Below are 26955 nucleotides of genomic sequence, written 5' to 3'. Positions count from 1 at the left end.
GTCTGCGACAGGATATTTTTTACAGTTGATGGCCGACGACTTTCATCTAGATGTTATTAGAATGTAGTCTGTTTGATTTCTTGTTCGTCTATCTGAGCTACATGATGTTGATAGAACGTGTTTGTATTGTAATGTAGACGTCACATATTATACCTTTCTCATTACGATTTGAAAGTTCTTCTGGGGATACCATATAGCTTTGTTTTTGTCCAAAAATATAAGTTTCTAAGAAAATCGAATGTTTGTTTCAGACCATTGTTGGTTATCTGACCAGGTTTTAAAAAAATCTCTCCCATTTTACAGAATCATAACTGAGGCTTTATTATTCAGTGAGAACAACTGTTTTACTTTAAGTTCAGTTTAATGAAGTTCTTTAAGTATTCTTGCGTAGTTGGCAGACTTTACGTAAGTAAGTTTAATTTAGTTTTTTGCTTGCATTTGTTTGGACTGGAATAGGTTTTTAGCAATTCGCATTTTCCACGATACGGTAATTGGTTTTGGAATATTGCAGAACAGTTTTGATCCTATAAAGAAAGTTAGACTTCCTTGTTAATAGCGACTCCTTTGGCTTTAGGGATTGTTTGTCAAACTATTGGTGATAAATATTTTGATCTAATTTAACCCTTTTTTAGGCAAATTGTGTATTTCGTTTTAGTTTATTATTAAGAACAGGTAAATATTCTTGTAACAAAATATATTATTTCATGTATTATTTATTTAATTAGGGCCTCGGAACCATAACCGCTTACAATTATTGATTTTGTTTATAAACTCTTCAGGGCTAATTTTATATTTACATATAATTTACAATCATTTATCAGAATCATAACTGATTTTGTTACTAGTCTATTTGTTATTATACTTGTGAATACATTTGAGAGGTAGTTTAACAGGCTTGTAGGTTGTCAAGTGTTTCACTTTGGTGCAGACACAAGCTAAACAGTTCCTTTGTATTCTCTAGAAGTCTGTCTCCTCCAAGCGGCACTTATAACAATATTATCTTCTTTCTGAGCTTTATTTCTTTTCATTTTCTTTAGTGCGCCCTTTATTTTGTTTGTTGATATTTCAAGCATTAATTCCGATTCTTGGTTGACTAATCTTTTTACTGAATTTTCTAGCTTTTATGTTAGTGGCTCATCATCGTTTTGTTGTCTTCTGTATAATTTTGTATAGGTATCTTTTACAACTCTTAGTCATGCATCTGTATTTGTGATGATTTTTCCATCTTAATTCTTTAATTTCGTTATTTCTTTTTTGTCATGTGTTAATTTTCTCTTCAGAACTTTCAAGATTTTTTAACTTTAATCGTTTGTTGCATTTATTGACTTTTATGCTTTCGACTTTATGTCTCAATAGATTTTTGTATTCTTTGACTTATCTCTTAAAGTTCATGGTATTCGTTGCTTTTATTACTTTGCATTTTTCTTCTCTCTTCCATTATTGCTTGTGTTTGGGGACATTATTTCGTTATATAGTTTCCTTTGACAGTGTATCTTCTGACTTTCCTCTATAGCTTTTATCATAACGTCATTCAGGAAATTGACATTTATGTCTGTATCCTTATTGCTTTCAAGAATATTGTTGATGTGTTCTTTAAAGGCATCTTTAAAGCATCAGGCTCTGTTCAGGCAGGTGTACACCGCTTTTTGATTATGCGGTATCTCTCTTTTATGATACATTTTTATTGAGGTATTTACTATTGTGTGCTCTCTACCTATGGACATTTGGTTTGGAACTGTAACACGTCTGAAGATTTGCCTCCTGTCAGCGATCATAAAATTAATATCGTTTCTAGTTTTTCCATTCGGGTTCTGCCACGTCGAGTATCCTTGTAGAAATGCTTCTTGAGCTATTTTTATGTTTTTATCTTTTCAAACTCTTAGTACAGAATGTCTTTCATTAATCCAAGTTTCATCTAAATAATAAATATTTTTATTTTCTGTTACTCATTTTTGTTTCCTATATACAATTTCTTGAGATTCGATAAACATTGACTTTCTACCAATTTTTTCGCATTTGAACTTTATCCAAAATTGGTATTTGCTCGTTAAAAAAAAAAAAGAATGGACTATCCAACGAATGGCATTTGTAAAACAATCATGCAGCTCGATTTTTAATAATTTTGGTTTCCCTGGTCTTGGTTTTGGTGAAGTTATACCAGCTGCTTTTTCGTCTTTTTAACACTATACAGTGTGTCCGTAAATTATGGAATAAATTTGATATTTCCTAAATGAAAAGCCTTTTTAAAAAAATCTAAAATACGTCGATTTTTAAATTTAATGTTCTACTTTCTACAATAAAATTTCAATATACACGGTGATACACATTACAGTGATGACGTCATCGGCTCTTTTTTTAAATGTAACACTCTGTATTTTAGGACATTTTTAGATCGATAAAAATGAGCTGATTCCAAAAAAGTATACTACTGGGGGTCTAACGGATATAATTTGAAATATATGCGCTTAGAAAATTAATTTTTATTGATTTATAATATGTATTAATAAATTATAAATAAATTATAATAAATAACTTGAAAGTAATCCAGTAATTAATACATGACTTAATCTTAAATGCTTGTGTACTGTTGTTTTGCAAACATCGAGATCACTTAACCTTACGAACAGAAGTGTGCGCATCTTTTTCAAATGCAAGTAGAACATCTAATGCTGTAACATAATTTACAGAAGGACGACCTGATTTGCGGGCATTTTCAACCGTACCAGTTTCTCGAAATTTCTTTTCAATCTTACTTACTGTTGACTGCGTGATGGGTATTTCTGGATATTTATCATTAAATAAATTACACACTAACATCTGAGTTCGCGATTTGTCTTCATACCCAATCATCATGAGTATTTCAATTCTTTGCTTTAAACTCAAATTCATTTCTATTATTCTTCTATTTCTAATTCTTCTATTTCTAATACTTAAAATTAATTATAAGCAATAATACAGAACATTCACGAATTAATACATTTATTGTACTACTTAATTGTTATTGAACGTTACTAAAAATAATTACAGTTTACCAAAAACTAGAAGTAGGCTACTTTTTTGTAATTGATAAAAAATAATTTATTTTTTAAGCGCATATCTTTTAAATTATATCCATTAGACCCGAGTTTTATACTTTTTTAAAATCAGCTCATTTTTATCGATCTAAAAATGTCCTTATATATAGGGTTTTACATTAAAAAAAAAGAGCCGATGACATCATCACTGTAATGTGTATCACCTTGTATAATTAAATTTTATTGTTAAATGTAGAACATTAAATTTAAAAATCGACTGGTTTTAGATTGTTTTAAAAAGGCTTTTCATTTAGGAAATATAGAATTTATTCCATAATTTACGGACACACTGTATAATATTTATAGTTGATTTTCCATATTCCATTGCTGTAGACGACATTTCAATTATACCGCATTTTCAACGGCATTAGAAATATTTTGTTGCTGAAAATAATAGTAGACATTTAGTATAACAATCTTTCTGTTACATGGTAAATGACCAGTATGTATCTTATTGACTGGTATTGACTGGATAATTACAAGTTAATTCCATATTCAGTAAAATGAAATAATGTCAAATCTTTTTATTCGCTTACAATTAACCATAGACAGACCTACACTGAATATAATAAACCAACTTCAACAAATTAATTTAATTCCTTGATGTTCAACTATAACCTGTTTACTTATCTCATCGGTCTATTATTCTAACAATGGCGGGTAGAATACGTTTTAGGGTATACTGGTGATCTGCATTTTTTATCTAATTTTTTTATCTAATACACGATAAAATAGGAGCTGAAGCTGAAATTTTGCCCTTGTATAAAAAATACATACCAAATTGGTTTATTTTCTTAGAAAATACTCTTTATTAGTTTTTAAATACAGTACGGCCTCGCTAACCCGGACTGCTTCTGTTCGGTGATCGCTGTAATCCGACCGGGTAATGAGGTTTGCGCATAATATGTGTAGGAGCGGCGGCTACCGTGAGCCAACCATGGTGGTTTCTTACCTATATGGAACCAACCTATCGTCAGCATTTTGTTTATCGCCTTTCTTGTTGGTGCAGTGTTAATTTAGCGCGCTCGTTACCATCATGGCGCCGATACGTAAACATTCAACATTAACTATAATAGATAAATTGCGGGTTGTAGAAATGTTAGATAAAGGTGACAGCTACCCTATCATTGCTGGGAAGTTTGGTATAGGCAGGTCAAGTTTGGGCGACATAAAGAAAAACAAAGACAAAATATTAAAGTTTGTAAGCCTAACAGAACGTGGTTCCGGTGTACAAAAAACACTAAATAAATCGGAAAATCCTGTTTTAGAAGATACTTTTTTTTTTTTTTTTTTTTATTTAAAGAAACAAAGTCGCATCCACCCAAAGGTTATTAGCGACACTCCTGTAACATTTGTAATAATATTAAATTAACGTTTGTAACAGTCAATCATTGTAACAATTAATTACAATTTGTGAACATTTGTAACAATTAATTAAGTTAAATTTTGTGTAACATATTTATACATTTTAAGTAACCTAATAAATTGTCCGGAACTAAACTTTTGTTGAGTAGTGCTTTCAGGTTATTTGGCAAATTGTAAGACTGTCTTTGATTTACATATTTAGGACAGTCTATCAAGAAGTGCTTTATACTGTCTACTGTATTGCATGCTTCGCATTTTGGTGGTTCACTATTTGAGAAGAGATAGGCATGAGTATACCTACAGTGTCCAAGTCGTAGACGTGTAATAATAGTTTGGCATCTTCTACTTCTGGCTGTGCACTTCCATGAAAAAATATCACTTTTGATGGTTCTGAGTTTCGAACTAGAGTCACTCCACTCCCGATTCCACGCACTTAACACCTTATTTTTGAAATAAACTTTTAGATCGCCTGCGATACTCCGACACTCTGTTTCTGATACGTCACTGGTGATAGCGTTACGCGCACTAGTATCTGCTTCTTCATTCCCTTCTATGCCTATATGAGATGGTATCCATAGGAAGTGGACTCTTCTGAAATTTTCTTGAGCTTTCATTAATTCGGCCCTGATAATTTTCTCAATGGGGTGTTTAGGGTATACATTTTGCATAGCTTTGACTGCGCTGAGAGAGTCAGAAAGGACTAGACAACAAGGGATGTTTTTAATATTTACTTGCTTGATGGCTTTGAGCAAACCAAATAGTTCTGCAGTATAGATGCTTGAATTTAGAATAAGTTTAAATTGAAAAGTGTCATTTGGGGTTACCACTGCTACTCCAACGCCAAGTTCCCCTTTGGATGCATCTGTATAAATTTTAATCCACTCATTGTATTGTTGATCTAGGATTGAATTTAGTTTAACTTTAAAAATAATAGGACTAGTTTCATGTTTATTATATATGCTTAACGCTGTAATGACTTTGGGCTGTTCAATAGTCCAAGGTAGATAGTTATTGGTATTCGTTTGAAATACTGTTGGGAATTGAATGTTCAGTCTGGAGCTATATAATCGAATTCTCTCGTAATAAGGTTTGGGAGCACGGGGCTTATTATTGTAATAATTAATATATTTGTTACTAAAAGTATTACAGTAGAGGGGTTTTTTTATATTTGAGGCTATAGATGTAGCATGCGCTAGAGCTAAGTACATTCTTCGGTAATTTAGAGGTGGTTCGCCGGCTTCGCTCAGTATGCTTTCGGAGGGAGTTGTCCGGAAGGCTCCGAGTGCAATTCTAATACCAGCGTTGTGTATGCTGTCAAGTTTTTTAAGTAGTGTTTTTGAAGCAGATGCATATGCAATTGATCCATAATCTAATTTAGATCTAATTAGTGTTTTATATATTCTCAACAGAGTTTCCTGATCTGATCCCCAATTTCGGTTTGCCAATGTTTTCATTAGATTCAGTCTTTTATGACATGTTAAAACTGTTTGTTTTATATGTTCTTGCCAAGTAAGTTTTTGATCAAACCACATACCTAAGAACTTTGCCGTTGGTTTAAATGGTAGCGTAGTGTTGTATAATTTTAATGTAGGGGGCATTGATGAGACCTTTTTGGAGAAGAGTATACCTGATGTTTTTGTTACTGAAAATTTGAATCCGGTCGTTAGAGACCATTGTTCTAATTGGTTTAGAAAACATTGCAAAGCGTTTGTCATTGATTCGGTGTTATTTCCTTTGATATAGACAACAAGGTCATCTGCGAAAAGTCGAGCCTTTAGAGGTTTAGTAAGGTTGTTAATAATATTATTTATTGCCACTAAAAATAAAGTAGGGCTTAGGACTGATCCTTGGGGTGTTCCATTTTCTTCACTTTTCTCCTCTGAGTAAGTATTATGTACTCTTACGCAAAAAGATCGGTTCTGTAGAAAGTTTTTAATAAATTTCAGGCAATTTCCACGAATATTCCATGAATGTAGTTCTTTCAGAATATTGAATTTCCAACAAGTATTAAATGCCCTTTTCAAGTCGAAAAATATTGCAATACAATGTTGTTTGGTTGCTAGCGCTTCATGAATGTCAGATTCTAGATCAAGAATATTGTCAATGCCCGAACGATTTTGTCTGAAACCGTTTTGTTCCGGAACTAAACGATTTGATAATTCTAATGTCCACGTTAATCTAAGATTTACCATTTTTTCCATCAATTTGCTCATAGAACATGTTAAGCTGATAGGTCTGTATGAGTCAGGTTCTAGGATTGATTTTTGAGGTTTTAAAAAAGGTAATATAATAGCTTTAGACCAAATTGATGGAAATTTATTATTTTGCCAAATTAAGTTAAAAAGTTGAAGAATAAATAATTTTGCTGAGTAAGGAAGGTGTTTTAGAAATATTGCCGGGATATCGTCTAGGCCCGGGCTAGTATTTTTTAATTCGGATAAAGCATTTTCCAGTTCTTCAAAAGTGAAAGGTAGATCTAATGGATCATTTAAATTGTCATTTGCAAAAAGATCAGTATTCTCTATTATTATTTTCCTTTCAAGGAATGTATCACTGTAGTTACTGTTTGAAGACATTTCTCTAAAAGATTCAGCTAGGGTATTAGCTATTTCTTGAGGAGAAGTTGAAATCCTATTGTCAACTTTTAATTTAGAAATCATTGGCGTGTATTTCAGACCAGAAATTTTTCTTATTTTTTTCCATACTTCGCTGACAGGAGTTGAGGTATTTATTTCTGAAACATACTTGGACCAGGAAGCCTTCTTAGCTTGTTTTATAATAAGTTGTGTCTTAGCTTTAAGTGATTTGAACATGGTTTTATTTTCAGGTGTTTTATGTCTTTTATATTTATTAAATGCAGTTTTACTTGCTCTAATAGCTGCTCCACACTCTGAGTTCCACCAAGGTACAGGAGTCTGATTATTCTTTGTCTTTTTTGATTTTCCAACGAATTGCTCAGCACTACTTATGATAATGCTATTCAAATTGTGTAAGGATTCATCAATGCTTTCAGCTATTTTACAGTTCGGCATTGAGTTGTCGATATAATTTTCGAATTTTAACCAATCAGCAGTTTCAGTTTTCCATCTGGGTATGAAAACGTCATGGGTCAGAGCCATAGAGTTTTTTATTACTATAGGATGGTGGTCGCTCCCATAAGTGTATTGTAAAACTTCCCAAAATAATCGAGGTGTGAGTGCAGGGTCACAAAGACTTAGATCAATTGCTGAAGAATTTCCGGTATTAATGTTAAATCTGGTTGGAGATCCGTCATTAAGAAAATTCAATTGAAAATCTGAAATTATATTTTCGACAATTTTTCCTCTAGCATTTGAATAAGAGGAGCCCCAAATAATATTATGGCTATTAAAATCTCCCACGATGATGCGAGAGGATGGTATTTGATTGAATAACTCCTTTAAATCGTTGTACGTTACTTGGCGACTGGAGGGTAAGTAAACGTTGCAAATAAAATACCTGTTTGATGATTGTATTTCCACGACTACAACTTCCAGATTTGTAGTCACTGGAAATTCTTTCGCCGATAGTGATTTTTTTACTAATGTGGCTACTCCGCCTGAAGAAAAATTATTATTTGTTATCCTGTCTTTGCGAAAACAGTCATATTGGTTGGAGTTATATTTTTTTGGGGGATTCAGATTAGTTTCCTGTAGGCATATTACATCAGGAGATTGTTCACCAATTAGATGATGGAGCATAGCAAGGCGATGGAAAAAACCATCAATATTCCACTGAAGTAGAGACTTGAATTTAATGTTGACTTAACTGAGATGTGTCACTTTCCGCTTCCGATGTCTCACTGTTAAGATAATTATAGATTTTTTTCCTTATGGACGTGAATTTACGTTTTATGGATCTTTCCTTTAAATGGGGATAAACTTGACTGAGCATATCGGACAAAGCTGATAGGTCTGTGGTATATTCTTTAATTGTGGTTATAGGATCTGTTGACCCCGTGATATTTATTAGGAGCATGTTAAGTTGATCAACGTTTAGAGGGAAAGGTAGAGGGTGATTTTCTATGAAGTTTTTAGCAGGGTCAAGTAAGAGAGAAAATGAGCATTCAGAAGTGCTTGCTGAACTAATTTTAGCTTTTTTAGATTTTGCTTGGACTTTAGGTGGTGGAAAAATGTTACATTCTTTTGAAGATGGATCTGCTTTAGGTGAAATAATTTCATCAAAGTTTCTTTTTGGTTGATTAATTATGTGACTGTCCTTATTTGATGCATCTACTTTGTTCGGTATCTCCGGGATATTAGAAATAGACATTTGTTCACACTGAGAAGGGTTTATGTCATTGGATGCTTGCAAGGATATATTTGTTGCGCTGGATACCGATGCTTCATTGTTTTGGTTGGGGTTTAGTTGAGCTAGTGGTTCGGAGCACTGTGAAGCGATGTGTCCTGGCTTCTTGCATCTAAAGCAAACTAAACTGTCTTGAGAAATGAATATTCTATATGTCGTGTTGTCAAAAACAAGAGTAAATGACTCTGGTAGTGTTAGATTGTGTGGACTGATATAGATTTGTCTTCGAAAACTAAGGATGTGATTGTATTCAGGCATAGAAGCACTTATTTTGAGAAAGGTCATGGGGGAGACAGGAACTATGCCGATTTTTTGTAACTCATTGATAAGCAAGTCGTGCGGTATTGAAGGACACACGCCGGAGAGCACAAGTCGTTCCGCTGGTGTAACTAACCTTCTTGCTCTGACAATTTCACCTTGTATTTCTATTTGACCATGATTATTCATAAAATCGTCCACTATTTGTTTATTGGATAAATACATACATATGCGATTATTAGACAATCTAGAAGAGAAGATTATATTCTTCGGTTGAATTATATTTCCAAGTGGGAGAAGGTAGTCTTGAAGTTTGGTGTTTTCTAAGGCACTAAAGATAATTGCTTGGGACTTTAAAGGAAATTGCACTCTCGACGCTGCCGATGAGTATGACTGTGATGTGTTTATTTGTTTTTGATGGTCTTGTATTGTAGAACTGTTGTGTGATTCCATGTTTAAATTCATTTCGATAAACGTTTATGAAAAGTAAGTCCGACTCTGTACACCTGCTAAAACAGGTATATCGGTCTTTACTAAAAGCGGTTATTTGCTGGTAAAACTGGATTTGTTTATTGACAACAATAACAAATAATTGCAATTTGCTGATTTGAATGCTAATTTAACTGGATATTATGTAAAGAGTTTGTACACTTACAGTTTATTCCAATATATCACTAAGATTCACAATTTATAACTTACATTAAACTTTGTTAATGTTAAAAATATTCGGAGCCCACATTGAGTACAACATTATAGTTATCGATGCAGAACCGAACTCTAGAAGATACTTTGTTTACGTGGTTTTTACAACAAAGACGAGTACATGTTCCTGTAAGTGGTGATATTGTTTGTAAGAAAGCTCGTGTTTTTCATCGCCAGATTACAAACTCCAATATTGAGTTTAATGTAAGCCGGGAATGGTTAGACAAATTTAAATAATGCTACGGAATAAGACGTTTATAAATGGCCAGTGAAAAACTATCCAATGATGAATTCGCAATCAGAAAATTCCAACTAGAGTTACAGTAAGTTATTAGAGAGAAAAACTTAACACAGAAACAAGTGTACAATGCTGACGAGTCTGGTTTGTACTGGCAATCACTGCCCGATCATACTTTAGCCTCTGCCAATGAGAAACCGGCTTCCGGAAGGAAAATGATGACATGAGAGTGACATTCATGCCTTGTGCAAATGCAACTGGAACCCATGAACTTTAATTGCTTCTTGTCGAAAAATCAAAAAATCTACGGGCATTTAAATCAACACGTCTTCCCGTTTGTTATCGTACACAAAAAATACTTGGGTTACGAAAGACTAGCGTTTCTTGAGTGGTTGAAAACGGAATTTGTTCCCGAGGTCCGTCGCCATCTTTTGTTTCTTAATTTGATTCCTCAGGTACTTTCATTGTTAGATAATTGTCATGGACATCCATCAGCAGATAAACTTATTTTTGAAGACGGCAACATTTTTGCAATGTTTTTGCCAGCTAACACCACGGCCTGTATACAACCAATGGATCAGAACGCTATACAAAATGTCTTGCGTTATGTTCTGACAACCTCATCGACACATTAAAATTGATATCTTTAAAGGACACTGTTTTTCTTTTGGCTAAGTGCTGGGCCGATGTTAGGCATCTGTAATTAAAAATCCTGGAAGATTTAGCACCCTGAATTCCTCACTGATAATGAACTAAAAGATAATGTTTCCTTAGGCCAGATTTTTAATAGTTTGAGGGGACCCAAAGATCCTCAAATAAGTAAGGCAGTAGTTCAAGAATGGGCTGATGGTGGTGCCGAAAGTGAGATACAAAGACATGAAGTGTTAACTAATGAGGAGAATGTGTAACGACGATGAGTAAGGTGAGGACAATAGAATTAAAGTTCTCGCCTTCGAAAAAATTGGTAGTTCAGAGGCAGTAGGAGCTTTCAACACAGCTTTAAAATGTGCTGAACAAAATAAGTTTGATAGACACAAAGTTATGTATCTCCTTCGGCTTAGAGATCGTTCTTTTGAAATAAAATGCGCAAATTATATACAGAACAGCATTATAGACTTTTCAGGAAAAATTAACTAATGTTTTATGCGACTTCACTGTTTTTCTTACATGGTTATAATTTTGAATATTTGCATTTTTTTTCTTTATACTGTAATTTAAAAATCGATTAAAGAAACTAAAGTTAAACATATGTTTTATTACCATTAAATATGGCATATTATAATCCGGATGCCTCGAAAATCCGCAAGGGTCTTGTTTTTGCCTCTCTTGATTAACGAGGCCCTACTGTATAGTATTTTCTTTTAATTTTAGTTAAATTCTTTTGTTGCTTGTTTTAGTTCTCTTGGAGTTTTTAGGGAATTTGTTGAGTGATTTGTGCGTCTAAGTGTTTTCTAAATTATTCCCAATTTGTTTTATTTTAAAACGATTCAGTTTATGACTTAAATATTCCTATCACACAGTGATGATGTGAATGGTAAATAATCAGATATACACATATTTACGGTGTAAGAAAATATGATAATCATACTTGGAAGTGCTTACGAGAAGGGAAAACAACTTGAATATAGATATACCACGGACATATTTATGTATCTAATAATTATGTTATTTTGTTTTGGTAAGTAAACAACATACTACTCCAGTCGTCAGAGACGAAAATGTCATTCAACCTCTAAAAATCATACAAAAAAACTGAATTTTGCCGAGAATATTAATTTTGGAATCCCAAAAAAAATCCAAAAAGTTTACTACTTTTAACCTTGGACTTCCCCCTAAAATCCCCTTCGTAGGGGTGTAAAAACGCAAAAAATCGATTTACCAACGTAGAAAAAATATTTCAAAAAAAATGAAGCTGATTTAATTTTAAACAAAAATGTTCATTATTACTTTTTGTGTAGAATAAACTGTTCTCTCAGAAACAACGCTTGAAGCGACCGTTGATTGTGAATGTCAGTTACGTGCGCGAAATCAATGTTCAATAAAATTTGTATCAGCTCAACCGTAAAAATTTGATATTTTTTGATCCAAATGTACTATCGACAAAAATCAAGATGCGTTTTAAAGGTAAGAAGTTTAGCTTTCGGATGTAATTTTTACTTCCTGAAAGTAAACTTAGATTTTAAAAAGGTGTGAAATAAATAAGCGGCGCGTGATTTTTGCTATTTTTTATAATTTTCTTGAAATTAAAACAATATATCCCTTTTATTGACTGGCCACTATAAAATTTCGATTACTAGAGCCTAACCTTCAAAACCTATAGCAGAATTAAAATATGCTTAAAAAGCGCTTGATTTAAATTTGCACATAACAAACTATCTAAAAAGTTTAAAACTTTTTTTTTTTAATTAAACTAGTACGTTTTTTAAAAAAACCAAACTTCTGCTATAAAGTACTTCCAAAACCGTCTTCTTGGAGGTATTTCCCGTGACTTGCGATCGTTTGAAATGTAAAACAATAAATTCTTCTTTTTTTATTAATATTTTAAATGCCATATATTTGTTATCACAACTCAAAATTAAATTTCATGTCATAGGTTTTAAACATTAATCTCTAAAAATGGAAATTTTACTACGACTGGTCAATGAAAGTAATCAATTGTATTGATCTCACGAGAATCTTAATAATGGTAAACATCGCGCCACGTTTATGTATGTAATACCTTTATAAAAACTGAGTTTATTCTCGGCAAAATACAATAGATGCATACTAAAGCTGCACTCTTTAACTTTAAAACGCATCTTGATTTTTGTCGATAGGACACATGGATCAAAAGATATCGAATTTTTACCGATGAGCTGATACAAATTTTAGTAAACATTGATTTAGCGCACGTAACTGACATTCAAAATCGAGGGTAGCTTCATGCGTTTTTTCTGAGAGAACGGTTCATTCTACACAAAAAATGCTAATTAACATTTTCGTTTAAAACTAGCGGACCAACTCGACATCGAGTTTTTTAAATGAAATTTTTATTTTGCGAGAAAAATTAAGAGATCAATACAAACAATATAAGCAAGAATATACATAACATTCATCAATAATAATGCAAGTAAAAAGTGTATTAAATATCACGAAATATTTCGTCGAAAACAATGTTTTTTGTTACAATGTCTCCATTTTCTGAAAACTTTTGCTTGGCACCGGGAGTTATGAAAACTTTTACGCCATAAAATGAGCGGAATCGAGACACTTCCGGCGTCGGATCGCAACCGGAAGTACATATTTAGATTCGTCTCGACGAGACCTTTCGATCCATATATACATTGTGGGGTCTAAGACTTAAAGTAAATTTTAACTTCCGGTCATCTCAAAACCGGACGTGAATTTTTGTACCAAAAGTATATCTTGACAATCTCATACGTAATACTAATAATATTCCGAAAAAATATTTTAATTATCTAATATGGTTTTTGAGTAAAGTGGTGGACAAGAAAAGGGCTTAGCGTTTTAGTATATATGATTATCTCAGCTACATTTTTTATTCGAAACATTTTTTTCTACGACGTACATACTCTAGGTAAATCGATTATTTTATGTTTTTACTCCCCTATGAGGGGGATTGTAGGGGAAAGCTCAGGGGTAAAAGTGGTAAACTTTTTTGCATCTTTTTTAGGGTCCTGAAATTAATATTTTTGGGAAAATTCAGCTTGTTCGTATAATTTTTAGCGGTCAACTCTCTGACGATTGGACTATATCTAAATGTAGGAAAACAAAATATGTATTTATTTGTTTGGTATTATTCCCAAAAATCATTATAAATTCATTGTATTAACAGTTGATCTGAAAAAAAAAAGAGGCACTTATTTAAAACTGCTTTAATAATTAATTGATATTAAGTGTGCGGTCATATTTAAATCGGAATATAAATACCGAAAATTATACAATTAAATGTTAAATATGAATCGGAAATTCCAAAATACCTTCTAAGATTAGTTTGAAGTATTTATATCAGAATATTTCGATGAGCTGGCGTCTTCATTGACTAGGCTTTTATTTTTAAAATATTCCTTTTTAAACAAAAAACATTCCACTTTAAATGACCAGGTGAAAAATATAGATATTAAAAATATTACTAATGTTTCTTAGAAATTAAAAACTGGATATAAGTCAGTTAATTATTTCACACGACGACAGCTATTAAATAAAATTGCTTTTATGTGCCTCTTAAATCAACGAATTTTTCAACGTTTTGGTGGTCGTAAACTATCGGATCAAATCAAGAATTCAATAATTGAAAATAGAAGCCTGAACGCCTTGAAAAGAAAACTCACACATAGTAAAAGATAAATATTAATGCTAAACAAACGAGAATAATAAATCAAGGATTAGAGGAACTTTGCAGGCCTAAGCTTACTATCCAAACTATAAAAACTTAATTATTACCAAAAAGTTAATCAGGCAGGCTTCCGTTTGGGATGCGGAACAAATAACCATCTACTTAGATTAAAGCTACTCATTGAGGAAACAATAGAATATATTGAATACAACAGGCCATTGGTGTTTATGTTTGTTGACTTTCAGATAGAATTTGACACCATTGAAATGCGTGCGATTCTAGAAGCTCCTTGTCTGTGTCGGATAGACTACAGATGCACTCGTGTGATGTATAATAATCACAGTTACTTAACAGCCAGTGTTAATATCTATGATACTACTAGGAAGTTTCCCACAAAAATTAATGTAAGATCGGGTGATTTTTTATCTCCAAAACTATATATAAAAAACAACATATTCTAAAACATACTGTTTTAGAATATGCTAATAATAATTTCGGACAACCTAGTATTTTAATTTCGGATAGTAATTTAAGTAGAAACAAAAAATGCAAACACTAGGAACATAAACTTTATTTATTTATATTACGACGAAAAATTAAATCAACATTAATTTTTCCAAACAAAAAACGCAGTTGATCCACCCTTCTCCCTTGGTATCTTTTGAAAAGAATCCACTGCAAAACATACATTTTGCGTATCATCACTACCATCCATGCCAGAGTCGTCATATAGAATCCTCTTTAGAGTCCCTCGAAGTAACCATTTCTCGAACTTTCCGCTTACCTGACTTGATATTTCCTAATGTAGTTTTGCCCTTATTTTTAGGCTGTCTTGTTCTTAAATGGCGTACTGGTGATTACATTACTTGAACCTTGCCTTCATTTCTTATTACACAGATCTACATTTCCTGATATTCCATTTCCTGTTACAATACATGATGGAAATGCACTGATCTCTTTAGGTCTTACAATCTTGATTATATCTTCTCCATAGGTGGCCCTCTCTGTTTCAAATTTTCCAAACATGCAGTTTCTCTATTTTTTTCTGGTGTTCTTTCCATGCTTTCTATAAATTTTTCTAATTTATGCGCTCAACTATTTTCTCAACATTTGCGCTTTTTAGATACGATTCACACATAAGTCTACATATTCGAAAAGATGTTATATTGCAGTTTGCATTATATCTCGGCCAAGATTGTATTTTCTAAAAGTAGTATGTTTTAAAAGGGGGCATGAACGCTGAATCCAAAGGGTGTAACCTATGACAAATATGAGGAAGAAGACAGACAATCGTCAAATGATTAGACCTAACTGTTTTAATCAGTTCAATATTTTTCTAAGGTTAGGAAACCAAATATTTTTCTAAGCTTAATGGTAACACAGTTCTACAGCCAGAAGCCAGGAGTCCTTGAATGTTGATTTCGTAACTTTAAATATGCGGGACCTCCATAAAAGGTCAAAGAATGGAGGTAAAGGAACTAATAGAACCAAAATACATACAAAAGGATACGTGGATTGACTACCTAAAAAGTTATATGCAGAGGAAGAACAAACGACGCTAGAACTGAAAACACAAGAAATTACCACAAATGAAGATATAAGGTTTATAAATAGATGAGCTAATAACTATGAACAATTTGTCTCCTATCTGTCAAAATTTTTGAAATAAGATGGATAACTCAACAAATATGTAGTTTTGACCCATGGTCATCATTATCATCAGCTATTCCATCCATCGTCGGATGTAAGCCTCTCTTAGGTGTGCCCATTCATTTATGTTTGTTGATTTTTGCATCGATGATAATATTGGTGGATTTTAACGCTCGAATAGACAATCAAATAATACCCGTAATTAAGCAACAACGATGATGTCAAAAACGAAAAACACATTTTTTGACCACAAAGACCAACACAAATATACATTTAATAATACCCATGGACAAAGATCTATGATAGATTATGTTATAACCAACCGAGATATACATCTATTAAAAATAATCGACGTAAGATGCCTCAACTCAGCAGATGTAGGTAGCGACGATAGCCTAGTATTATGTAAAATAAGAATCATCCTGAAATATATACTTCCCACCCAAGAGAGCGGCGCAAACACAAACAAAAATCAAAGTCAAAGGACTAAATACGGAATCCACGGAATACTTATACAGGAAAAGACTATCAGAGAAGATCGCTAGGAATGACATATTAGAAGACGATAACATCGAGGAAAGCTGTGAAAAACTCAAAAATAACATAATTAATGTAGCAACAGAATCACTTGGAGACAGAAAGTAACGAACACTAACATATCAAAAAAGAAAACACCATGGTTTAGACAGGAAGTGAAGACAAAATGCGAAGAAAAGATTTACAATATAGAACACAATAAATACAAGGCATACAACTACTATAAACGAATCAGAAATGAAACGAATACCTTAGTTAGACAAATAAAAAGGAAACACTGGCAGAGCTTATGGAACACGACTTTTACGAAACACTAAAAGAAATATGGAGAATAATCAGAGGACAAAGAAAAGAGATGAACAAACCAATAAAATTGAAACACATTCAGAAGGAAACATGGGTAAACTACTTGCCATTTCTATTTGCTAAATTTGACGATAATGAACCATCAACACCAGAGGTGACGACAAACGAAGAAATAAATATTGAGGAGGAGAGCTAAAGGAAGCATTAAGGGAATTAAAAAATAGAAAATCACCATGAGAGGACAAAATACCGAACGAACTTGTAAAGTACTCAGGACCAGATCTGACCAAACAACTATTAACTAATCCAAAAAATAATGGAACAAAACAGAATTGCTCAAGAATGGAGATCAGGCATCAAGCACCTAATACCTCTCTTCAAAAAGGAATACAAATTGGACTCGGAAAATTACAGATGAATTAATTTATTAAACACAACACTAAAATTAACAACCAAAATGATAACAAATAAACTGAATGAAATTATAACACTAGCAAAACAACAAGTTATAAAATTATTTAAAGTACCTATTAATTTAACTTTCATGAAGAAAAAACTAAAAAAATTTCGATTTTTCTAGAAAACAGTATTTTCTACCGACTTATAGTATAAGTACCTTTTAGTAACAGAAATCCTTAAAAATTAAATAATCCACTATCACGATTGCTTAAAAGTTAAAGACAAAAAAGTGATGCGTTGAAAAAATAGTTGACCTACCCAAAACGTACGCCTATGAAGTGTTCTGGAGGAATTGAAAAAAAAAACTAATTACAAGGAGCCATCTTCAAAGAGCTCTAGCTCCCTTCGTTTGTTAAGAAAGTTTCTGGACACCCTGTATATAATAGTCTCTTTCATTCTTTGTCATCCTATTTATTGAGCTTTGCCATCTTCTCTTTTATGGTTTTTTTAAAGAACATATTGATTATGTATATTTTGTTTTCTTTTGCATAGTTTACTAGTATTGCTCCTCTATTATTTCTTTCTCCTAATCCATAGAGTCCTATTAAAATTTCATTCTGGTTTTCGTCTTTCCCTATATTTTCGTTGAAATCTCTTATTTTCCATTCATTAATTATTCATTACATCATTTCTTCATTACTTTAGTAATTTCTTCGTAGAATTGCTCCACTTCCTCATCTTCATAGTGTGATATTAGGGCATAGGTCTGAATAATTTTACATATATAATTTTGGTTAATCTGGACGTCTATTGATATTACTCTTTTCGTTATAGCCTTATTCTGTGTGATGTTGGCTATCTCTTTTTTATTAATCAGTAAGCCCATGCCGCCTACTGCTTGATTTTCATCTCCTTTGTAGAATAGTTGGTGGCCACTTTTTCGTTCAATACATTGTTCTCCTTTTTGTCGTACTTCTGTCAGTCCTATCACTGTCCACTTTATTTTCTTAATTTTTTCCTTCAATGCTAGCAGCTTTTCTTCCGAATTTAGTGTGCGTATGTTGAATGTAGCTATGTAAGATTCAGTTGTGTTTTTCTTATCATTTCTTATCTTATTCATTTCTTATCGAATTTCTGTCCTTCCCAGAATTCACGGGACTGCCTGAAGATTCGGTGCGAGATTCTGGGACACTATCTGTTTTCGTCTATGGTAATTCGTTTCGAATATTCGACATTTCATAAGGGGTATTTTATTCCTAACTTGCCTTAGCTTAACAAGTACCTATTGGTCCACGGCAGATATTCTATTTACCTCCGGTAAGCCAAGTCGGGATTTCCCCTATCCGCCACCTGGGGAAACACTCTCTAGAGGTTACAGGCTCCCCTGATAGCTGACCTATGGTACTTTATACAAATTTTATCTGGAATTTTACGTAGAATCTAAAAATGCAATAACATATAGGGTATTCTATTTAAAATATCAAAGTTGTTGTTCATTTCCGGTATAACCGGAAGTGATGTGTCTGTCAAAATAGTTTTTTCATTGTTCCTTGTAATTTCTTGTAATCCCCATAAACCTATTGTCATAAATATCGTGCAAGTAGTTTCCGACATATATATATTGTAAGCTCGTCGTGTAACACCCTATATATATATACACTCGCGATCATAAAATCCGGGTCACCTAGAAAATTTCAAGTTTCTGGAATATTTTGCCTCTGGTGAAGTAATAACCTTTTTTTTAGGCTAACGTATTTTTTATTTGTCATCAATGTTTGTTTTGAAAGAAAAAAAAACGGTTTTTTATTATTTTTATTGAAAAAGCAGAAAACAAACCAAATTGTTGATAAAACAGGCATACGAAACAAATGGAAAATACAGAACGTAGTAAAATGTCAGTAAAATTTCAATGACTAATATCGTGTATTGCCTCCACTTGCTCTAATGACCTCTTGCAGACGACGGGGCATACTCTTAATTTTTCTCCGGATTACATGTTGTGGTATGTTATTCCACTCTCTCACTAACAGATCCTTAAGCTCCTGTCCGTTGTTAGGAGGAGATGTTAGGGATTGAATACGGTTTTTCAAATCGTCCCAGATATGTTCGATGGGATTCAGGTCCGGAGACCTAGCTGGCCAGGGTAACCTCGTAATTCCAACCTCGTCCAAGTATTGCATACTGATCATGGCAACGTGCGTTCGCGCGTTGTTCTGCATAAAAACGACGTTTTCTCCAAGCCTTGCCATGGTATGCATAATATGTTCTTTCAGAATCTCCGTAATGTCCCTTCGTGCAGTTAAGGACCCATTTTCGATAAAGGATAATTCTGTGCGGAAGTCGGAAGATACACCTCCCCAAGCCATGACCGAGCCTCCACCAAATGGCACCCTTGGAGCAATGCAAGCTTATGAAAATCATTCACCGGTTCTCCTCCAAACTCTTACACGTCCATCGGATCCGTCCACAGTTAGGCAGAAACGGGATTCATCTGAGAATAACTCTTTGCTCCAATCGTTAATTTCCCAATGCGCGTATTGTCGAGCAAAAGCTAGTCGTGCAACTCGATGCGCCAGGCGAAGTGGCGGTCCTGTAGCCATTAACCGAGAAGATAGTCCAAAAAAACGAAATCTTCTCCCGACTGTTGCAATGCTAACATTGCGATTTCGTACTTCCTGTAGACGATTTCAATGCATAATCGCAGTTTAGGTCCGGTTTCGTAAAGCCTGAAACACAAGAAAACGGTCATCTCGTCCAAAGCCAGGTCGTCTGGATAGCAAACCCTTCTCCTGAAAGCGTTGAAGCACTCGTAGAACCGTAGAAAGGCTTACGCCAACAGTTCTTGCGACTTGCCGTTGAGGGTGACCGTCTTTCACAAGCGCAACAATTTGTGCCATTTCAACAACAGCCAAGGATATTTTTGGCAAATAATAAACAATAATAAACACTAATAATGGCACTAATTAATACTAATGGTGGCAATAATAAACGTTTGTTCGTTGCGTTTGAACAGAAAGTCGAGGCACAAATGAGACATTTAAAACAAGCGGCAGTTACAGGTACCGTTCATTTTGGGAAGTGAGCGCTTTCCCGCGAAATAGGCACTATTGGAATTCTTTGTTACAAAGGAAACCGCTAAGCCGACAACAATTCCCAGAAACATGCATTAGTTTGTATTTGTGTTATTATTATTTACGATAAAGCTCGTTAGAAATGAAATATCGGTGATTTTCAAAGTGACGTGGATTTTATGATTTTATATATATATATATATATATATATATATATATATATATATATATATATATATATATATATATATATATATATATATATATATATATATATATATATATATTGATTTATAGTATCAGCAATCGGTCAGGAAATAAAAATCTATTTGTTCAGTCTCAATATTCAATATTTCGTCACGATTTTGTGACTTCTTCAGGAGAAAACTGTAAATTTATTAGAATAATTAATTATTATATATAAACAAAGTGAATATTTTAATACTTACAACTATAAGAATAAAAATTTAAATTTTTTTAGCATATCTAAATAAATGACATATTTGTTTGATTGATTTTATTTAGGAGTTATGGTAACCGCAATATTTTATAGAGTGAATTCCCATTATATTTGAAATAATATTTGAAAAATAAAAATATATATATATATATATATATATATATATATATATATATATATATATATATATATATATATTTGTGTATAAACTTTTCTTTAGTGAAAACCAGCATACATAATTAAGTAAGGAAAAGCTTAAAAATGTTTTTGTTTCGAAAGTGATGCTGATAACTTAAATGAAGCGTGACAGTTCTAATTAATTTAAGCGGTTCAGATAAAAATATCACGTTTTTCGGGCCAGCGTTCGCGTTAAACATTCATTTTTTGTAACCAAGTGTGAACGGTTATATCTATCGTGATCATTTTCATTTAGATTCTCTGTTTTTTGTTTTTTAATTATATTGTGCTATCTTGGATACTAATTAGTCTTATTCACAACTTCATAGTTGTCGATTCAAAACTCCATTATATTTTTTGTAGTCTACTAGAGATCCAAAATATATCTGCACTAAAGCAAAAATTATAACCAAGGAATTTTGTATATAAATAATACGTTTAATGCTTATAAGTTAACCACTTATACGCGTAATTAAACAATTTTGTAATTGGAAAGCCGGAGTTCAGAAGGGATATGTTACCTTCCTCATTTCATTAAAATTATATAGGGTGAACTCATTTTGCTCCTAGTTCTTTAAAAATAGAAGTACTAAACATTAATCTTCCTCTTCTTCGCGCGACTAGGATTACTCCTGTTTGTCTGCCTTTTATTCTCTTTCAGTCGTTGTTGACTGTACATTATCTTTCCACATTTTTGGCGGCCTTCCAACGGGTCTTCTGCTATATGGCTTGTTGTTTTTACAGATGTTCGCTAATCTATTTGGTCCCATTAGGTTTACATGAACGTGTCAGTTTTTTTTATTGTTTTTATCCACATGTTAATATTTTGAATTTTGCATTGTTCGCGTATACTTCTGTTGGTTTGTCTGTCTCTTAATGATATGCCCGCTATTGATCTTAATACTTTCATTTCGATATTGTTGATTTGTTGTTTCGTCTTTCTTATATCGGTCCTTTTCTCCGCTGCATATGTTAGGATTGGTTTTACTGTTGTCTTGTATACTTTCATTTTGCTTTCCGTGGTCAGATATTTGTTTCTCCATATGGTTTCTTAGTCTGTCAAAAGCACTTTTTAAATCTACAAAGCACATGTATGCTGGTTTTCCATATTCAATAGACTATTATTTGTCTGATAATAAAAATTGCGTCTATTGTGCTGTGGTTGTTCCGGAAGCCTTGTTGTTCCTCTACCATGTTCGCTTTTTCCTCGATTTTATCTTTTATAACTGCCGCTAATAATTTTATTGTACTATTAATCAGACTAATGCCTCTATAATTTTCAGGATTTCTCGAGTCTTCCTTTTTAAGTATCGGTAGCAGGAGACTTTCCTTCCATTCCGCTAGTACTACTCCGGTATTTATTATATCGACGAATAATTTTATGAGCCATTTGCGTAGTGCTGTTCCTCTATATTTTAGCAGTTCATTGTTTATCTTATCAGGACCAGGTGCTTTTCTGTTTTTTAATTTTTTTATTCGTTCTTGTAGCTCTTCTTCTGATATTAGTACTCTTTCGTGAGTTTCGTTAATTATTCTTTCTCTGATCTCTTCTTCTCCTTCTCCATATAATGTCGTGAAATGCTCAGTCCATTGTTCCTTTGTAATGTTATCTATTCGTACAAATTCATTCATTTCCATTTTTTGTCTGCTTATCATCTTCCACACCTTTTTCTGGGATCCATAGAGGTCGTATTTCATATCTTTGGTAAATTTCTCCCAGTGTTCTTTTTTGATGTTATCTATTTCTTGGTTAACTCTATTCCTGATTCTCACTTAGTCTTCTCGTGCCTCTGGTGTCTTCACTCCTTTGTATGTTAGGAAAGCTTGTTTCTTTTCATTTGCTAGTGCTTTCATCCTTTCATCGTACCATGGTGTTTTGTATTCCCGTTTATTTCTGTTAACTTTTCTTTTAGCTAAAGCTTCTTCCGCTGCTTGTATGATACATGATTTAATAATTTTCCAGGTTTCTTTTATATTCTTTTTAGTCTCTAGGTTATGGCTGTTTAGCTTTTCTGTTAGTCTGTTTCTATACAAGGTTTGGGTCCCTTCTTCTTCTAAGCTTTCTATGTTTACCTTTTCTTCTATTTTTGTATTTCGCTTACCTTGTGTGGTGATTGCTATATTTATTTTTCCTAGTACTAGGCCATGGTCGGATCCTACATTGGCGGAAGATAGAGTGCGCACATCTGTTATATTCTTGGGGTGTATTTGTCTGTTTTTGATAATGTAGTCAATCATAGAGTTATGTCCTCTTGTATCTGACCAGGTGATCTTATGTTGTATTGGGTGGTTAAAGTATGTGTTGTTAATTCGGAGATTATTCATTAAACAAAGTTATAGAAGTCTTTCTCCGTTGTCGTTGAGCGTTTCTTCGTTAAACCTTTGTGTAACTCCAGCTACAGGTATGTTGCCTACTGTGGCGTTTAGGTCGCCGAGAATTATTGTTTTATTACCGGCTATTGTGGTGTCCAGTATATCTTGGAGCTGTCCATAAAAAGCATCTTTATCTTCCTTGTTTTTGCTGTTATCCGGTGCATATACGGGGATAATATTAAGTATCGTCTGGTGAAGTTTAAGGCAAACCAGCATCATGTGTTCGTTGATGTGTCTTATTTCTGGAATATTGTTACTATATTTATTGTACATTAAGAGGCCTACTCCTGGCTGAGATCGTTTGCTTTGATCTACTGCGCTGTACAGGAATATAAATTTGTTGCTATTGGCACTTTCTTTCACTTTCTTGTTTGTTTCGTTTAGGGCACATATATCAATTTTATGGAGCTCCAATTCCTGCACAACTTCCTGTTCCCGTTTGTTCCAAGATGCGATGTTCCAAGTGCCAATTCGTAGATTATTTGGTCTCTTTGTCCTTTTTCTTGCGTGGTTCGTCATGTGTGTATCCGTCCAATTCCGAGGTTTCTGTTCGGTTTTCTGAGCATTGATTTTTTTGACAGTAAGTAGGCTGCTAACCTTGCTCACCAACCTCCTTTTCGGAGGACCATTTTTCCCTTCTTTGTCAGCCCTGACCCTGCCTTCCATTGGGGTTGGTTACCCAATCTCCAGCAAGGTTGCTAAGGTTTTCCAGGGTTCACCCGTGCAGCCCAAGCCGCACTTCGTGGAGGTGAGGATAGGGAATGAGTAGGAGAGGCCAGAGAATGCTAACTGGAAACAGCATCTTATATTGCGCTTCACTACCCCTTTGAACCCCCTAAACATTAATAACTTCCGAAATAGTTATTATACCGTAATATAAGCGCCATTAACGGAAGAATTCCCAAATAATATGATTAGATCTTTATGATACGTAGAGAACATGACTTAAACAAAGATCTTCAGAAAAACAAAGATTTTTGATTATTGATTAATGAACTATCAATAAAAGTATACTAAGATACTTTGCTTATATTAGTAGAAGAGATTTTATTAAAATCAGGAGGTTGAAGTCGTTCTAAAAGAATATCTTTATCTTGATTCTTCCTCTTTACGTGCCTTATGAAGTCCCCTTGGTATTGGCGGATAACATGCCAAAATCCTCTCTGTCTTAAGCTAGTCTAACCAGTTGTTCTGATCTACTTATCCAGAGTTATTTTGTAAAATTTTTAAATAAGAAAATTGCTTTCTATCAATTTCATTTCGTTCTTAGATTTTGTTATCATAATTACATGGAGAATATTATAGTAATTTCCCACAAATAAGGTAGTTTTCTAAATTTACAAACACTGCTTCTGTTGATTTGACAGCTTGAAAGAATGTATGAAAATAATAGTAAATTAAAATTTAAAAGAGAAATTCCCAGTGGTTGGCTGTATACCATAGTTTAAAAAACTTACAATGAAGTTAAAAAATTTTTTTGTTTGTTACCTCTCAAGTATCAAGAATAGATAGAATATAGGTATATCACAGGGTAGTATTTTGGAGGGCGGCACGAAGAAGAAAATCGCTGACGCTGTGACCTAGTAAACATTAAATGTTTAGGTCATAATTAACAACGTTAGGGAACCAAAAGCCCTTAGCCAAAATTTTTAAAAATAGAATCAATACTCTATAGATTTATAAAAAGGCATAAGCGAGAAAATCGTCGCTGCACATGCGATTTTCTTTACCAAAGAAAATTTAAGATTTCCCTAGGAGACTCCACAGTTTTTAGAAATTTTACTTTCCTTAATTTTATCTTTCAGTACTCTCAATTGCATAAGGAACAAAATCGTGGCTAAACTTCTATTGAAATTCGACGGTCGATGTGGTAAAATGGGAGATCTATTACACCTCAGGGTGAGGACAGTACAGATAAAATATTAAAATTCTATATGAAAAGTTAAGTTAATTTTCTCGTTTTTATCCTCCTTTAACTATCTTATCATTTTTCTTCTTTATCCATTTATCTAATTGGTTTTATAAGTTTCTTCTCATATACGTTTTTATGCTAAATCATCTACATATGCAGAATTAAGTTTGGTTTACCATTTTATTAAAGTCATTCAGCATGTTTTCTCAAAATACCTTCTAAGTTTAAGTTAAAAGGGTTGGGACCTAGTGTCCCCTTATTTTACACCTTTATCTGTAAAAATTTTTACGGTTATAGTTCCTTGAAATTGAACATTTGTTTTAAATTTTTTTAAGATTTTAACAACATTAACTTTGTACCGAAAGCAGACAATCCCCCCAACCTACCTCAGGCTCGTCTAATTGAAGAGTTCTGGGCAATATTAAGTCGGAAAGTCTATAATAACGGATGGGAAGCACAAAATCAGGAACAGTTAAGACGCCGCATATATACAAAAATTAGAGAAATTGATGCCGAGGTCGTCCAAAGGATGATGCAACGTGTCAGGGGAATTATTAGGCAAATCGAAAATAATAGTCCCTTGTCTGTCATTTAAAATTTTGATTTATAATAAGGATAGTTAAGTTAAATTGTTGAATAATTTAATAAAAATATAAGATTATTGTGGTCAGAGTTATATACTTTTGAAATTTTTCCCAAAACTTTAGGACCATACGGTATTTCCGCCCCATTTCCTATCATTCTAGTTACTTCCACGTTTGACATTCTTTGAATCCATAATATTTGTAGGATTCTTCTGTAACACCAAAATTCAAAGGCGGCCAACTTATTCAGAGGGACTTGTTTTAGTGTCCACGCTTCCAAGCCATAAAGCCAAGAACACGTAACATCGAAGCATTCTCAGGCGTAGTTCTAACCTTATATCCCGACAACAAAGAAACTTTTTAAGTTTAAAAATTGATGCACCTGCTATTTCAATGCATGTCCTAATTTCTTTGGTTTGGTCTACATCTGATGTTATCCATGTTCCTAAGTATTTATAGTTATTAACACTCTCAATTGCAGTATCTTCAATAGTCAATTGGATATTTGCATGTGCAGATTTAGTCATGATCATGCATTTAGTTTTCTTTAAATTTATCTTCAGTCCGTACTCATGACAGCGTTCATTAAGGCGTTGCATTACGTTCTGTAAATCATTGTTGTTATCCGTCATTATTACTGTATCGTCTGCAAAACGTAAATTATTCAAAACTTCTCCATTGATAGATATACCTTCTATTGAGTCTGATAGCGCTTTTTGAAATACCGCTTCACTGTAGACATTGACAAGTAGTGGGGACAGCACGCAACCCTGGCAGACTCCTCTGTGTATTTTAATATTTTGGGTGTACTGATTGTCAACGCTTACCTTGGCAGTTTGATTCCAATATAAGTTAGATATAATTTTCATATCACGACTGTCAATATTTTTGCTTTTTAATATATCTAGTCTAGTATTCAGTCTCTGGCTCATTAAATTTGCAAGAATTTTGCATGAGTCTTTAGCAGTGTTATTGTCATATATAATGTAAATCGAATGATCCCCAATAACATGATTTGATAATTTAGTGTGCTTAAGACACAACAAATTGTTGTCATTCAGAAATAGCAAAGATTAATTAAAAATGTCGGTAATAACATTCGACATCAATTTTATGTAAGAAAGGTTAAGTTTTTTAAGTTTATTAAATTAATACTAACATCAACTGATAATACAAATATCACCCCT

General features: G+C 33.2%; 1 protein-coding gene across 1 annotated transcript in view; it reads left to right on the top strand.

Moving 5' to 3' along the window:
• The window catches only part of LOC140442724 (clotting factor G beta subunit-like), a 139143-nt gene that overhangs the window by 12525 nt on the left and 99663 nt on the right, over positions 1-26955 (top strand). The window lies entirely within an intron of this gene.

This window comes from Diabrotica undecimpunctata, chromosome 6 (assembly GCF_040954645.1).
Source record: "Diabrotica undecimpunctata isolate CICGRU chromosome 6, icDiaUnde3, whole genome shotgun sequence".
Taxonomy (NCBI): Eukaryota; Metazoa; Arthropoda; class Insecta; order Coleoptera; family Chrysomelidae; genus Diabrotica; species Diabrotica undecimpunctata.
The sequence above is the reverse complement of the archived record's forward strand: the minus strand, read 5'-3'. Positions and strand labels throughout refer to the sequence as shown.